The sequence below is a fragment of the Canis lupus genome, chromosome 29 (assembly GCF_003254725.2).
Source record: "Canis lupus dingo isolate Sandy chromosome 29, ASM325472v2, whole genome shotgun sequence".
Taxonomy (NCBI): Eukaryota; Metazoa; Chordata; class Mammalia; order Carnivora; family Canidae; genus Canis; species Canis lupus.
In genome coordinates this window covers 8,840,611-8,857,907 of record NC_064271.1, presented here as the reverse complement: position 1 = coordinate 8,857,907, position 17,297 = coordinate 8,840,611, and positions in this window count along the sequence as shown.

The window sequence follows — 17,297 nt, the reverse complement described above, 5'->3', positions numbered from 1 at the left end:
TGGGTTCCCAAGGCAATGTACAGAATGTACTGAACAAGAAACGGGGGGGGGGGGGGGGTAATATAAAAAGCTATGTGACGGGATCTCTCACCATTCAGACCTTACATCTAGTTGGACATATAATGATACATAGCAGATAGTAAGTGGAAATTTTTTTCTTCAGGAAAATTGAGAGCAAATGATATTAGGTGACCACACATTATAAAGAGAAGTACCAGACCTCCTATGCAGAGCATGCTAAGGGTGACCACCTCCCAGCCCTACACACACACACACACACACACACACACACACACAATGATCGGGGCTGTCAGCCATTATTCATCTTGAATTTAGAAAAGAAGTTAAGGAGATTAATTTGAAGATAATGGGGAGAAAAGATTTCCTTGGAAAGAGATGCTGAATGGCTCTTGGTCTTGGCTTCCAGTCTGATGATGGCAGATAATACTCACAGACTGCCCCCAGAAGTGAAGCTGAACCTGTAGCTTCAAAAAATGTGTTCTGAGCTGCCAAAATTAGCTGAGCTGTCGCCAAGGACCAGAAAGAGAGGTAGAAGAGCACCCATTAGTCCTAAGAGTTTGAAAGACACAGGAAACGGGGTATGCCTCTTGCCCAAAGAAGTTTGTGCATGAGAAGCTTCTGGAATCATCTTGATGGTGGAGCAGGTAAACAGAATCATGGGACAACAAGGTTGTTTTTGTGGCTCAAGGAGACCCTATGAATATAGGCAAGTTTGAGTCATCCTGAGAATTTCCTACATAGGTGAAGTGATACAGGCAGCAAAGGGAGGAGATGTACCATAAGAGAGAGATGCTCACCAAAGATGAAGAAGCCATCAGGCAGAGGGAGAGTTCCTGCCATCAGTGGTTCATCTGTAGGTCCACACAGACGATATATCTGAAGAACCTACAACAGGACCATATAATGAAAAATGCAAGCATGCACTGAGGTGTCTGTTATACTTGAGAGTGCCACAACTTCCCTAGACTAAATCCTTTCTGTTCTTCACCTCTTATGTCTCCTACCACTACAATCCTGAAGGAGCCAGAGGCAGAAGGGAGAGTAGAGAAGGAGGGATGGAAGATGAAGGTGGAAAATGGTGAAGATATGGACACTTCTTCCTTCTCTACTCCAGGCCTGAGTGAGGGGAAGGGGAGAAGTCTTGAATTAGAAGAGTTTGAAGTTGTGATTTTTTTGAAATGGAACTGAACTACCTAATATTGGCAATAGGAAAGTGATCAGAAAGGCTATGGAATCTACTGGAGATATTGCCATGGACAGAGACAGTGAATTTAGCATAGCACAGTTGGAAGGCAGCAACATGGAAAAAGCCTCCTTCTTGCACCCTAAAAAGCAATCTATGGGAATTGACCAGCAATTGGTCATAATCAAGAACTCAGGGAAAAATGAAAATGGAGTACAAACATGGAAATAATTTATAGTATTGAATGCCAAGCGTCCAATCTAAGTTGCACCATCTAAATCTCTTAAATAATTTTAAAAAGTTGATATTATTTCTTCAGTTTTGCATCCAATTGGAACTTGTGCCATTACTGTTAATTGCAGGATGAATTTGAAAGGCATCCAAGGGGATCCCTGGGTGGCGCAGCGGTTTGGCACCTGCCTTTGGCCCAGGGCACGATCCTGGAGACCCGGGATCGAATCCCACATCGGGCTCTCGGTGCATGGAGCCTGCTTCTCCCTCTGCCTGTGTCTCTGCCTCTCTCTCTCTCTCTCTGTGTGACTATCATAAATAAATAAAAAAAAAAATGAAAGGCATCCAATATTCCTGTTGTCATATTTATTGATTTAACTAGTGGTTTTTTTTTTGTAATCCAACTTGAATTTCCTAAAAAGTTAAGTGCCACTTGTTTGGTGTTCATCTTTTTTTTTTACATCTTGATATAAGCAAACATTTGAAATTTATTTCATACTATAGGAAAAGCTTGTCTTGCTTGAATTGGATCTGCTATTGAAGAAGGAAGAGTTCATAACTGCCTATAAGCTGCCACGTTCACTTCTGCTCCCCCCAAGTCTCATGCTTGCATATAGTTCTTATGCTCTTGGATGACTTGGTCCTGGGTAAATATAAGGTAGTTAAGGGACATTTTTATTAAAGTGCCATGAAATGACTATTGTGCCATTGAGAAAATGCTCACTATTCATATCAGATTAAGAGCAGGCTAAGGGTTCATAAAACGGAGGGCATGCTTATGTTGAGTGTCCGACTCTTGATATCAGCTCAGTCATAATCTCAGGGTGGTAAGATTGAGCCCTGGATCTGACTCCACGCTCTGTGGGGAGTCTGCTTGAAATTCTCTCTCCCTTTGCCCACCCACTGCTCTCTCTCTCTCTCTCTCTCAAATAAATAAATAAATCTTAAAAAAATAAAGGAAAGGGCCACTAATCATTCAGTAATAGATGTTTTTAATATGTTTCTAAATTCTGTAAAATTTTGTATCTTAGCACTGCAATAGAGAAATCTTATCTGGAAAGCGAAAATTCAAGACTCTTTTACTTTGAATTTATTCTTCAAACAATTTACAATTTAAATTGATTTTTCAAGTGTAGCTGAATATCAACCATGATGCTGACTTTGAACTGTGCTTGTGTTTGTGGATAGATGGCCACATTTTCCCCATGTGTAGGAAAGGCTCTTATGTCCTTCCCACATCCACGTCCCTGCACATTACAATAGTATATGTGGTGAGAATGCTTCTCCAAGCTTCTCTCTCCCTTCCCTTTGCCTGTTAGACTCATCCACCACTTCTCTGCCTATCCTTTCAGCACATGGAGGACTGTCCCTCAGGGTTGATGAGCTTTTGTTGGTGGAAAGGGAGGAAAAGGAGGAGAGAGAACTAAGAAGAAGAAATAAGTCTATAATCCAAAGGATTTATGTAAAATAAACATTTTCTGACAAAATTTCTGCATGTGTTGCTGATGAGACACTAGGGTCCCAGTCCATGGAGCCTTTGAGGTCAGGAGTCCCTGAAGTATGGTTTTGTCGAGTGGAGACAACAGTGCAGCCCTTGCCTTCACTGATGGCATGGGCAGTGGCAAATCTGGGAAGGCCACATGCTCCCTCAGCTGCCTGTAGTGTCACCCTGCTCATTTTTGCCACTAAGTATTTGAGTTGTGAAGTAAAGACCAGAAGAGTAATCTATCTAAAGGCCAAGGAAGGATTTACTTCATTGTAAAGAAGAAGCCAAAATGAAAATTTTTCCCTCCAAACACATTCTTAGGCCATTGCATCCGTTAACAAAGAAGCCTGTGTGACAGAAATTGTGTGCATTTGGGCCTACAAAGCACTTTGGCTTTCCCCAGTTAATTTGCTGTGGAATTAATCCTAAGATAAGGAGAAAAGATGCTGACCTCTTTTTGTAAGGATTAACTCCTCAGACAACTATTATAGGTGAACAAATGTCTGATCCATTTCTGTGTGTGAAAAACTGGTCTGGAAGGTGGTCAGAAGGCCTCTGCTGAGTCTCAGGAAAGGACAGTGATAGGGGTGTCTTTCAGGGGCCAGTGGCACCACTGCAAGAACCCAGGCATCAGGCCTGGAGTCCCAGGAGTCAGTTATCGAATGTCGTCAGGAATCCCTTGCAAATTCAACTCCACCATCAGAGCAGGACAGCGCCTTCCTATTCGCCATAGTCTTTGTTCTATATCTTGAAGCAAGTGTTCTGGTGGCCTTGTGGTTTTCCTCACTGTGCTGCTACCAGGCCTACGTTTCTTGAACAGAAAATTCAGTTGAATGCTGCTGCCTGCCATTCCTCTGGGAGATCTGGAATGCCATGACCTTGAATGAGCCCCCACCGTGGTGCATCTTCACCAGTGTGTGAACCTACTGCCCCAGATTGGATAAATCACTGACTCCAAGGTCTTGAAGGGTGGTCTGTGTGTGGTGAACATGGTGGACCCTGGTGTCTGATTACCTGGATTTGAATCCCAGTTTTTTGACTCACATGCTGTGTGACATTTGCTAAGATATTTTGCTTTGCCTATCTCTAAAAAAAATGAGGATAATGATGTACCTACCTCCCAGGGTTGACAGGAGAGTAAATTAAAATCTAATGATAAATGATAATGATAATGATAGATGATAAAATCTAACCAAACGATCTGTTCCCAACCAGGTCTTATCATAGAAATGCCTCTCAAGTTGTCCAAATATTTCGAGTAGTTTGAGTGGTGAGAGCAAAAATATCTAAGGACACTGAGATCTTTCTCTTCTCCAAGGATGGATGTGTGAATCAGCACCTATCAACACACTCAGCCTTGCCTCCCCCTGCAAGCTCTTAGAGCAGGTTGCTTGCTAAGTTGGCTTCATTTAGCTCCTTGTACATGCCCAGGAGGGATCCCTCCTGGTTCCTCTGTGGGACTGGGAGGGCATGTCTGATGAGGGAGCACAGTAGACAGCATGTTGTGTACAAATTTCTTGAGAAGGAAGAATAGTGCAATCGGCTCCTTCACCAGCACCGCTGTGGCAAGTAGAACACTGACTTGCTCAGAGTATAAGAGAGGGGCTCGGTGGCTCTGCACACTCCCAGGAGCTCTCCAGCCTTGTAGCTAATGCAGTCATTGTGTTCCTTACAGAATTTAGAAATAGGGAAGGAAATAAGTTTTAAGGTGCCTAACTGTAATACGCTCTGTTAGGAAGGTGATTTTCCATTAATAGCTCTGTCTGTGTTTCTGCATATTCTTAGGCACATGTCAGTTTGATAAATCAGATGCAGAGGGTATGGTCAGAGAAGACAGCTAGATACTTGACGTGGCCACCCCAGGATGTGCACGTGTGTGTGTCTGCTATGTGTGTGTCAGGGAGACATGGCATGGTGCATAAGTATGTGTCATTCAGAAAATATGGTTAGTTCTCTAGATGCCTCAAGGTATAACCTAGCATGATGCTAGACACAGAGAAGGCCAGAACTTTCTGCCAAATACTGCCTGATGGCACTCACTTTCTTGGTGAGAAAACTCACATTTATAATGCAATACTATGTCAGCATGTGAATTTTCCCTGGGGCTCAGCTTCTGGAAATGTTACCAGTTGGGATATTGTTGCTTCCCTCTCTCCTGGGGACAGGAGCGCTGGCTGGCCCACGGGCTGGGGAGCGCGGGCTGGCGTTGGCCTGAATTGTTGTGATCCACTCTTCTTCGATGTTCCCTCTCTGCTCCCTTTTCTTTCCTTGTCTCACCAAGGCACATCTCATAGCGTTTAGCCATGATTTTACTGTTTCACGTGGTTAGCAGTGTCTGTCAAAACTTCAGAAGAGGCTAGACACTGTATGAACAAGCCTATGAGGATGCTTCTGAGACTCTTGCATTTTTGCTTTTCCAGCTGCCAAAGAGGACCTTTCCAAGCTCTTCTCCATAGTTATGCAAAGAAAAAGACAGATGCTCTGTGTTGTCCTTCTGCCGTATTAAAATGTTGATTTATTTATCCTACCACTGCCCAGCACCAGGAAGCACAGGGGTTAGGAAGGACCCTGACTCAAGCATGCTTGTGTCCTCGACTGCTCTATTCACCACCAAATCTTTAACCTGCTTCAGGCAGACAACACTTCCAGGTCTCTTCCTGTTGAGTAGCACTCTTGAAAACACACAATTTATTGAAAGTATTTTGTGACGCTATGCAGCTACTTCAGGGATATCCTGAGATGTTTATCAAAGGGGTGAAAAGATTGCAATGTTGTAAAAATGACAGAAGAAAGGGGCCAAGCTGAAGTTTGTCTTGGAAACATGTCATGCTGCCTACCGATGGCTCCATGGAAAACCATAACCATTCACACCAAGTTTTACATTCATGATCCCCTGTGACCTGGCTGTCCCCACTCTTCCAGGCCTGTTACACTCATTCATCATATGTTCCAGATATACCCCAACATGTCTCTGTCCCATGTTCCTGTCTCTCTGCTTTTGTTAACTAGCAGCATCTTGCATATGGCAAAAATCCAGTTTGTGCCTTGCACTCTTTGTCCATGTTTTGTGTCTCACGTACTAGATCAAGTAGCTGTCTAATACGCTAAGGAGATAAAAATACATAATCATTTATTATAATTTCCAGGCAGACCTATTACAAGAGTGCGCCCTGATAAGTAGAGAGGATTTATTTTTCTGAACGCAAACATATTCGTCATTCTTCGTGTAATGCCCTTTCGAATGATTTACATTTTGTGTAGATATATAGATTCAGAAGACACATCGTTCAAATATCGGGAATGCAGTGATAAAGGAACAGTGATATGACTCCTTCCCACCTCTATTTCTCATCCATTCTGCATTTCTCCTGCATTATATTTTTCCTTCATCTTTATGGAGATATTTCATGCATTTAAAGTCAACATCAATATTTCTCTATCTCCTCAGTTTTTATTCAAATGACGGCACACTATATACACTATATATGCTTTCTTGCAAATTTTTTTTTGTTAATCTAACAATAGCATCATCCTCCTGCAGGTGTGTGTGTGTGGGGGGGTCTTTCCCCACTAGCCAGTAATAGTTTCCCTCATTTTTTTAGTATCTATATATTATCGTATCTTATGGTTGCATAGGCACATATCTCATCACTTATCGGTGCATGGACACTCATGTTGTTTCCAATCTTTTGTGTTTACAAATGATGCTGTGGTGAGTAACCTTGCTCTGCCATTATTTTCATGTGTTGACATAACTAGAATGCATTCTGACAGGAGGAATTTTAAAACCAAAGGCACATGCTTTTGGGAATTGTATAGATGATGTCAGTTTGCTTTTCAAAGAGCTTTAACCATGAAAATTCCCACTCAGGTCTCTGGGGATGCCTGTTTCCCCATGGTTTCTCCAACTGTATTGCTTTCCCACATGATATTTGCTAGTCTGATAGGCAAAAATCAACATCTTAACATAGTCTTCATGTGCCTTTTTTCTTGGCATGGGTGAGATCGAACCTCCTTTCATTATTAAAAATCATTTTCATCTTCTTCTCTGTGAATTATCCATTCTTGGTAGCCTATTTTTCTTTTTGATTATTAAGGGCTCTTTACATATGAAGGGGATTAGCTCTATGACTGCATTATATGTTTCAAAGATATTTTCTCATTTTGTTGTTTGCCTTTCAGAACTACTCAATATCCTTAGCTTTATAATTTTTTTTTCTATTATCACTTCAGGATTTTGTGTTATACTCCCAGCTCTGTCTCAACTCAGGGAGACTGTCTGGGTCTGCCTGGTTTTCCTTCCCTGCAGTTTGGCCTGGAAATCTAGTTCAGGCAGTAAGCTGAGCAACCTTAGTATACACCCCAGGTATGTGTGTGCTCAGCTTTAGATGTCAGAAAGTTTTCCCAAGTTACTGCACCAGGTGCCACTGAATGAGAACTCTGGTTGTCCATTCCCTTGCTAACACTGGCTATGTTTGTCTCTAATTTTACTTGTTTCAGTGGGAATGGTCACAAACTGTAAGCACATAATCATAGAACTGTTTTTTTTTTTTTTTTTTATAGAACTGGTTTTAAACCAGCACCAATCAACTGATCACTAAAAGCTAAAGGATGGAGTAACTTTCCTCAGTAGTCTTATGCTGAGAGTCAGCTGTCAGCCATAGCATAAACCTCTCTGTGACATGGAGCTGTAGTCTCTGAATGGTACCTTTTGATAAATAGAAATGCCTAGCTTTAGTTTACTCCTATTTGTTATGTTTTTCAATTTGGGGGAATACTTTACTGTGTTATACAAGAAATCTTTGCCTCCTGCAGGTTATAAAATATAAAAGTTATAAAATATTTTCCCATGTTGTATTTTAGAAGCTTTGTTGTTTTACCATTCCCATTTGATCTGTAACTGTGGAGCTGATTTTTTGTTGGAGTGAGATAGGGGTTAAGGTAGTTTCTTATGCTCTGTGTATCTGACTTACATAGAACACTTTATTGAGAAAATTATTTTTTCCTTTTTCAATTGCTCTGTGGTGTCAATATTGAAAGAAATCAAATGTTTTTGTAAGCATCAGTCTTTTTCTGGGTTCTCAATCAACTTAGAGTTTTCTATTGTAGGAAAAATTTTAAATATAAATTCATTTTTTTAGATAGGAAGTTACACAGGTTTTCCATTTCTTTTTATATTTGTTGTGCTAAATTTTCAAATTATTGGAATAAAGCTGATCATTATACCTTCTCTTTTCCTGTCTTGTACTATGTAAATCTCAAACACATAGGAAAGTAAAGAATTTTACAGTGAATACCTGTATATATACCACTTATATTCTATAATGTATATTCACTATGCTTTATTATATATCTACTCACCTACTTGTTTTCCAATCTTTCTATTCATCTTATTTTTTAATAAGTTTCAAAGTTGCAAATATCAGTATAATTTCTGCCAACTACTTCAGAATGCATAATATTAATCTATGTTTTTGTTTTTTTTTTTGTTTTTTGTTTTTTTTTTTTTTTACTGCTTTTACTTTGAAGGTAAAAATCTATGTTGAATTAGTCCTGTCTTAGATGTACCATCTAGGTAGTTTTGACATTGCAAACCAAACCCCTACTGAGATATAGAATGCCACCATCACCCTAGAAAGTTTCTTCATGCCCTTCTCAGTGAATCATCCTTTCAATCCTCCCACAGCCAAACATTGTTTTCATTTTCCTTTTTACCACAAACTAATTTTTCCTGTCCTAGCATTTTATGTATATGGAATTATATGGTATGTTCTTTTAAGTGTTTTCATGTTCTTAAGACCTGTAGCAATGGTCTCTTTGACATTCCAGGTATTGATATATTTGACTGTCTTCCTGCCCTCTTTTTTTCTTCTCTTAGTGAAAGGGAGAGTTAGTCTTCATAGAACCATCTCAATTTTATTTGTCTTTTTAAAGAAATAACATTTGGCTTCTAGGTATATATGTAGTTTGTATTTGTTTTGTTTTATTAATTTCTACTATTTATTTCCTTCTAGCTTATTGTAATTAAAGTAGCTGCTTTTTTACAAATGGCTATAAGTATTTAAATACTTGATATTTATGCTATCTTTTTATCTGATCTACACACTATGACTTCATTTCCCTATAAATGGCTTTGTTTGCATTTCACAAATTTTGATGTTTCATTTTTATTATTATTTGGTTGAGTATATTCTTTAGTCCATTGTGATTTCTAAATGGATTTGAACCCATGAGTTAAATGGAAGGATATTGCTTATTTGCAAGTCAGATGCAAGAGGGGAGGTGGATTCTTACCTTTAAAAAAATTGCCTTCTAGCTTAATACCCGTGTGGCCAGAGAGAATAGTACACATGATTTCAGTTCTTTGACAATTGTTGTCATTTGTTTTATGTCAATTTTAGCAAATCTATCTTGCACACTTGAAAAAAATGGGTACTCTGTAATTGTTGGTCTCATGTTTTAAAAATAGAATACACTTTCATTATTAGGTATATTTTTCAAATCCTCCTTTCCTTTAACTAATTGTTTTTTGAAGTATTTTAAAAAATTTGTGATGATTGTTTATTTCCACTTCTGTAGTTCTTTCAGTTTAGCTTCATATATTTTGAAGCTTTATTATTTGGTGTGTACAAATTTAGAATTATCATATTTTCCTACTTGACACTGTTATTGTTTTTAAAATATTCTTTTTTATCTCTAGAAATTCTTCTTGCCTATCTGATATTGCTAGAGCTACAGCAGTTTTCTTTTTTTGCTTTTTATCTTTTGTTTTCAACTCTTTTAGTATGATAATTCTGGAATAAATTAATTGAGGCACAAAGTATTTCTTGAGTCTGTGGTCTGATGCCTTTTATCTCCTTGGAAAAATAGAAGACATTTTGTCTTTAAGTATCTTTTTCTGTGCTATTTTCTATTTTCCTTCTGCAAGTCCAATTACATATATACCATACTTTTTACCACATCCCTTGTCTTTAGTACTCTGTTTTGTAATCTTGGTTCATTTCCTTCTTAAAAATTTGGTCTGGATACATTCTTCTTATTTAGGGTCTAGTTCAAGAATTTACTCTATACCGTGTCTAATTTGCTAGCAAAAACATTCTTAGTTTCAGTTATTCTTCAGTTTAATAATTTCCATTTACCATTTTTTAGTTTTGAAGTATAGTGCTCAACTTCATCTTGACATCTAGTTTCTTGAATGGATTCATCAAAGTTATTTTTAAGATTCTGTCTTATAACTCTGTCATTGAGATCTCTGTTGGGTCTGTTTTATTGTCTCTGATTTCCCTTGGTGTTTGATCATGTACTCTTATTATCTGTTTGTTTGATAACTTCTAATTTAATATCTTCCATTCTGTTAGATGAATTTTATTTTTATTTTTATTTTTTATTTTTTTTAAGATTTTATTTATTTATTCATAGACAGAGAGAGAGGCAGAGACATAGGCAGAGGGAGAAGCAGGCATCATACAGAGAGCCTGACATGGGACTCGATCCAGGGTCTCCAGGATCACGCTCTGGGCTGCAGGCGGTCCTAAACAGCTGCGCCACTGGGGCTGCCCTGTTAGATGAATTTTAGAGAAAATTTAAGACACTGATGTTAATTTCTTTTAGAGAAGAATTTATTTTTTTAGTTAGTTAATTTTTTTTCAGTTAGATCAGAGGAAATTAGATTAGAGGCAGATTTTCTTAATCCAACCAGGGCTTCAGAGTTTGGGGGAATGGTCTACATTTTGCTCATTCTTATTCCTAATGTGTAGCCCTTGAGAGGGTTTAAACTGAACACTCAAGATGTTCATATGCAGAGATATATAAATCAACAAAATGGAATATTCCGATGCTTTTTGTCTGGGGAGATGGTATTGTACTAGTTGCTCCTCCATTAAGAGTTGGCTGAAACAAAGAATTTATCTGTATGGAATATAGTAGATTTTGTATGATTGCCTCTTTAAATGTAGAAGACATCCAAAAGAGAAACCTGCGTTCATTTTGATATTAAGAAATGACCAAGGATTCTTCCACTCCTGAAATGAGTTGATGTGCAGATAACTCAAAAATTCTTAAGCTAAAGGCCATTTTAATTTTTTTCCAACTCTTTCAATAAATGTGATCACCAGGATGCAAGAAAAAAAAGAAGAAGAAGACGAAGATGAAGAAGAAGAAGAAGAAGAATGCCTTCTTCTTGGTGAGCCTTGAACTCTAGGGTCCAATTTTTGTACACTAAATCTGTAAGGTTGTTAGTAACTCTACTCAGCTTCTTGTTCATTCAAGATGTCGTATTCTTCTCTTCTTATCTGCCTCTTATCTACCATATTTTAATCAGCAAATTTCTCAAGAAAAGAAAGTACCAGGATCCCTGGGTGGCTCAGTGGTTTAGCACCTGCCTTCGGCGCAGGCATGGTCCTGAAGTCTCAGGATCGAGTCCCACACCCGGCTCCCTGCATGGAGCCTGCTTCTCTCTCTGCCTATGTCTCTGCCTCTCTCTCTCTCTCTCTTCCTCTGTCTCTCATGAATAAATAAATAAAATCATTAAAAAGAAAAGAAAAGAAAGGACCATCCAGGCACCTCTGTTTGCTTCTTTATCCAGATCTTGGCAGCTCAAGTCCTGCTGCCTTCTAACTAGGTTTTTTATGGTTTTTGTTTGTTTGTTTCCTTGCCTTTAAACATACTTTCCAGCTACTCTAGTTCTCATGGTAGAGCTATTCTCCAATCATCTGTCATCTAGTTCAATATCACCACATTACAGTACTTCCTAGTATTTTCCTTGAACTATTAAATGTGATTTCAATTCTCCCACTTGATAGAAGTTTTTTGAGCATGAGCTATTAGAGATGAGGCACTTAGCATACATATTCTTCTTTCTACTTCCAATCCTCTCTCCTACATTTTATGAGTTTTATTACTTTTATAGTGTTAGGACATAAACAATATTATTATATTCTGCCAATCAAATTATTTTAGTGATAGTTGTGCTATCAAATGTGATTACTGTTTGCCTCAAGTATTTCTGACAGATTGTTCTTAATCATCATTTGGCTTAGTTCTTCCCTTGGTGGTTTCTGCAAGGGCTCTTGGGAACAATATAACCAGAGTCCTTAAATGCTTGCAACCATCTATTCATAGCCTTTATACCTTTATTATTTAAAATAGAGTTTGATTGTTACAAAATCCTTAGTTCTCTCTTTTAAAGTATGTTACAGGGACATCTGGGTGGTTCAGTGGTTGAGCATCTGTCTTTGGCTCAGGTCCTGATCCCAGGGATCTAGGATTAAGTCCCCCATCGGACTCCCAGCGAGGAGCCTGCTTCTTCCTCTGCCTATGTCTCTGCCTCTCTTTGTGTATCTCTCATGAGTAAATAAATAAAATCTTTAAAAATAAAAGTAAATAGAGTATATTACAGATATTTCTTCATGTTCTAGTTAACTTTCTCCTACATGTTATGACACTTTGCTTTGTAAAGTCTTTTATGTCAAAAAGTTTCCTTTAAAAAAAAAGTTTTCTTTTAAGATTTTTTTATTATTTATTCATGAGAGACAGACACAGAGAGAGAGAAAGAGAGAGAGAGAGAGGCATAGACACAGGCAGAGGGAGAAGCAGGCTCCACACAGGGAGCCCGATGTGGGAGTCCATGCAGGGTCTCCAGGATCCCGCACTGGGCTGAAGGCTGTGCTAAACTGCTGAGCCACACAGGCTGCCCAAAAGGTTTTCTTAAATTATACTTTATATGTTTGCTCTAGTCCATTACTTTATGTGTTTTCTTTCCTTTTATAAATATAATTGCACATATGTTGTATATCATTTGCTTTTCTTTGTCATATGCACTCATATCATTTGTATATGTTTTATTTTATTCCTTCCTCTCATTCTACTTTCATAACATGTATTGTATATTCTGCAGTATCTATTCACCCTATTAATTTCACTACATTTATTTAATGGTGTTGTTTTTCTCCTATTTATTAAATAAACTCTTTAGATTCGCATTTCATCTACTTGCTGTTCTCTCATCTTTTTCCCTCTGAATTCTTGCATTTCTGACCGGTAGCCTTTTGGCATAGACATTGTTCTCCCACTAACTTGTTTTATTTTAAACTCATGGCAAAATATTTGTCCACGATTTTTACCTGCCCTCTGGAAGTTTTCCTTATGAGTATTCTTCATCTTTTAAGAAATCTTGCTACTCTTCCTTTTTGTCTTGTACTTTGCTTACATACTTGCTACATAGTTCTTTTTTGTCATTCATCATGAAATGAGATTGGTCTTCTTGGCATAACCATTTGCAAAAGTGTCCTATATATGTGGAGGTCCATACATAAGGCATCTCTTGAAATGCTAAAGTCTGACTGCTTGCTGGAAATATGGCTTACTTCTGTGATTAATCAGGAAGTTCTGTTTTCTCTGTTCCTCTGAAACAATTTGGATCCAGAAGTGTTTTTTGCAGTTAACAGTAGATCCAGTGCTATTGCAGACAAGGCTTTTCCCTTCCCATTGCTCCTCTCACCTTTAGTGAGTATTTTTTTGGTGGGACTTTCTGTGATGTGGTGTTTCTTGATCCACTGTAATATTTCTCCTTGGCTTCGCTCAACTTCTTTCTTTTTGGGCCATGCATAAATGAAACTATTTTGCCTGGCTCTTATACATATCTTGAACCTTTTCCTTGTTTCACTGAAAATAAAATTTTTTATTTTCTTATTGTTCGTCTTACTTTTAGTAGTTTCAAGAAGGAAAAGGAGGAAATGTTTTAAGAACAGGGATCACATCATGTATGGAACATGAATAGATAATGTGTAACATCTATTCATCTGAAGATAGTGATTGCATATGTCCATGCAGAGTAGAGAGTAAGGGAGAGTTAAATTTGCTCTTTAATGTCTGTGCAATAAAGAGAGTCCACTTGGGAGTGGAAAAGAAGTCTTGAGAGGATGGGAAGGACTCAACTGCCAAGAAGCCAAGAAGTGAGGCCAAGTGTGAAGATGTCTAATGAACACATGTGTTGTTCTAAATGAAATGGAATTTTATTCAGGGGATAGGAAGAAGAAGGAGAAGGAGGTGGAGCAGAGGAAAAATGGGGTATCTGGGTGGCTCAGTTGGTTAAGCATCTGCCTGTGGCTCCAGTCATGATCCCAGGGTCCTGGGATCAAGTACCTTGTAGGGCTCCCTGCTCAGTGGGGAGCCTGCTTCTCTCTCTCCCTTGCCTCCCTGCCACTTGTGTTCTCTCTTCCTCAAATAAAATAAATTTAAAATAAATCTTTTAAAAAAGAAGAAAGGGCAGCCCCGGTGGCGCAGCAGTTTAGTGCCGCCTGCAGCCCGGGGTGTGATCCTGGAGGCCCGGGATCGAGTCCCATGTCCAGCTCCCTACATGGAGCCTGCTTCTCCCTCTGCCTGTGTCTCTGCCTCTCTCTCTCTCTCTCTCTCTCTCTCTCTGAATAAATAAATAAATAAATCTTTAAAAAAATAAAATAAAAAAGAAGAAAGAGGAGAAAAGGAAGAAGAAGATCAAGAAGGAGGAAGAGGAAGGGGGAGGAAGAGGAGGAAGAAGAGGAAGAAGGAGAAGAAGAGAAAGAAGAATGGGATCCTGCTCCAAGGTTAGTATCTGATGGAAATAGGATGTTCATGGTTTTTAGTCGTATCTGGTTTACAACGCAGTCCAGGTATTAGTTGGCAACCATGGTCTACTGAAGAAGAGAAAAATCTTTGGAGATATATGAGAAAAGAGAAACTTTAGATGTTTAATAAGGGGTGAAAACAGAAGAGATTTGTTAATCATTAGAAATCTTTCTCAGGGATCCCTGGGTGGCGCAGCGGTTTGGCGCCTGCCTTTGCCCCAGGGCGTGATCCTGGAGACCCGGGATCGAATCCCACATCGGGCTCCCGGTGCATGGAGCCTGCTTCTCCCTCTGCCTGTGTCTCTGCCTCTCTCTCTCTCTCTGTATCTGTCATAAATAAATAAAATATTAAAAAAAAATTTCTCAAATCTGCCTCTGCCCTGGCATGGACTCACCATTGTGACATTTTGACACCAGGATAAGCAATTTGCAACAAAACACATCTTATAGATACTTGGGGGGAGGAGGAGGCACAGCAGGGAAGAGAGACAGAGAGACAGAAACACAGATTGAGAGAGAGGGAGAGATATGTTCTATGAGGCTGGGTCAAAGAGGATTTCATGCTCATCTCCAAAGGTCTGTATGCGCTGTATGCAAGGATCCCCGGGTGTCACTCAAGCCAGGGAAGATGCACCCACTTAGATCTGGGGGGGATGATAGGTGTCAGTCAGAACATGTACTGCATCCTAGGAAAAATGGGAAGACTAAAAACCCTCTCAAAGATGCATGTGCCCACTTAAACAAGGAATAATATTGATTCTTGGTATCATCTACTTAATATTTTTGAGTGTCTAAGTATTTTGTTTACTTAAAGTTTTAACTATTGCGTTTTGGCATTTCAAGTAGTCATAGGAAGGTTGATGGAGACAAATTCTGTGAAACTAAACACCAAGAGAATTGGATTTTAAAATACAAGAATCGAGCTACAACAATCCTTTTTCTACATGCTGCACAGAAAACTGAGAGTTCACTATCCTGAGCCCTCCCATCAGAATCACAGGTGGTAACAAAAAGACTCACTGTCCTTTTGTCTCTCTAGGGCACTAATAACATTCTGTGCATTATGTAATCCACTAAGGTTACATAAGAAACCTACTACAGAATAATAGTCACAGAATAATAGCAAAATGACAACTGTGTGTGTGTGTGAGTGTGTGTGTGTTTTCAGCACCAGATGCTGTAAGAAGGTGGGAAATCAAGTTTTTAAAGGTGATGAGCCAATTTCCTTATAACCTGGAAATTAATCCACTTGAGGTTTAAGATGACACAGAGAACATGATAGAAGTGTTCTTGCATATCTTAAGACAATCCCTTCTCCAGTACAGCAGGAAGGGTCAGGCTAAAGAATTCCAATAAAAGATAATCCTGTAAACACGTAAAATAGAAACTGTTAAACCCAAATGGCATTAGGAGGAAAACACCTGCAGTGCCCCTGGCAACCAGATGCCTGTCTGACTGCCTTGTGAAGTCTGCAAGAGGAAAGGGTGCGTCCTTGAATAATGAAGAGAGACTGGACCAAAACTGGTCACAAGGCAGAGTGATTTCCTTTATCTGGAAAACTTCTCAATTCAAGTGCAGTATACACATAATTTACTCCCACGTAAAGTCATTTGGATTTTAACCTGAGATCCTCAATTTAAAACAAATTAAAGATCAGTTAAGTGTAGATTTTGCAGAGGTCATTCTCTTTATGGCCCTCTAGTTATGTGACAATTTTTTATCTTAGTATTTTTGTTTATCTGTTCCTGGAAGGTGATTACACTTAGTACTATTTATTTGCAAAACCCTCTTCTGATTGTTGGATTGAAAATATTTTAAGATAGTTAGAGCACTCACTCTAAAGCTCAAGTGGGGGACTCAAACTAAAATTTGGACATATCATAGAATGTAAATTATAGGATAGATAGGCTCCACCAGGAGTCTACAATTTTGTAAGTTCTGGTAATTCTGGAGGAAAAAAACATGGTACGCCTTTTCTATGTAGAAGTATACCTATATATAGAAGATATACATATACACACATACATATCCATGCACAGTCATATATATATGACACATACACTGTATGCCTATGCCATATGTAGATATTATATGTTACATGTTGATATTATATATAATGTGTATTTATGCACACATATGTATATGCATACATACATATTACAGGTATTATAAGAATGATTAAATTTTGGTTCAATGCCAAACCATTTTAAGTATCATTTCTTCATAATTACAATTAGGTTATTCCTAGCCTGGGGTAAGATTAGCATTAAAGTTACAGACTCAGGGCAGCCCGGTGGCTCAGTGGTTTAGCACCGCCTTCAGCCCAGGGCCTGATCCTGGGGACTCGGGATCGAGCCCCACGTCGGGCTCCCTGCATGGAGTCTGCTTCTCCCTCTGCCTGTGTCTCTGCCTCTCTCTCCCTCTCCCTCCCTCTCTCTCTGTGTGTCTCTCATGAATAAATAAATAAAATATTTTTTAAAAAAAGTTACAGAATCACAATTACTCTGACTGGGTTGGGACCGACCCACAGGGATTTTCTTTGCCCTCAGAGTTCATTCTATATATGGTCTATGTCACAGCTCATGACTTTGGTGTGGGCTCTGGTCCTTCTCTGCATCCTCCTTCTTATATTAGGAAGTAAGTACTCAAAGGTGGTTCATGTGTTTCTAGTGCTATCCTCAAATTTTCCTCCTGTCCACTGAGGCCTGCCTTTCTCTGAAAATGCATTTTCATTCCCCTCTCCAGCCCAGTTTCTGCTTCTATGACCTGCCCC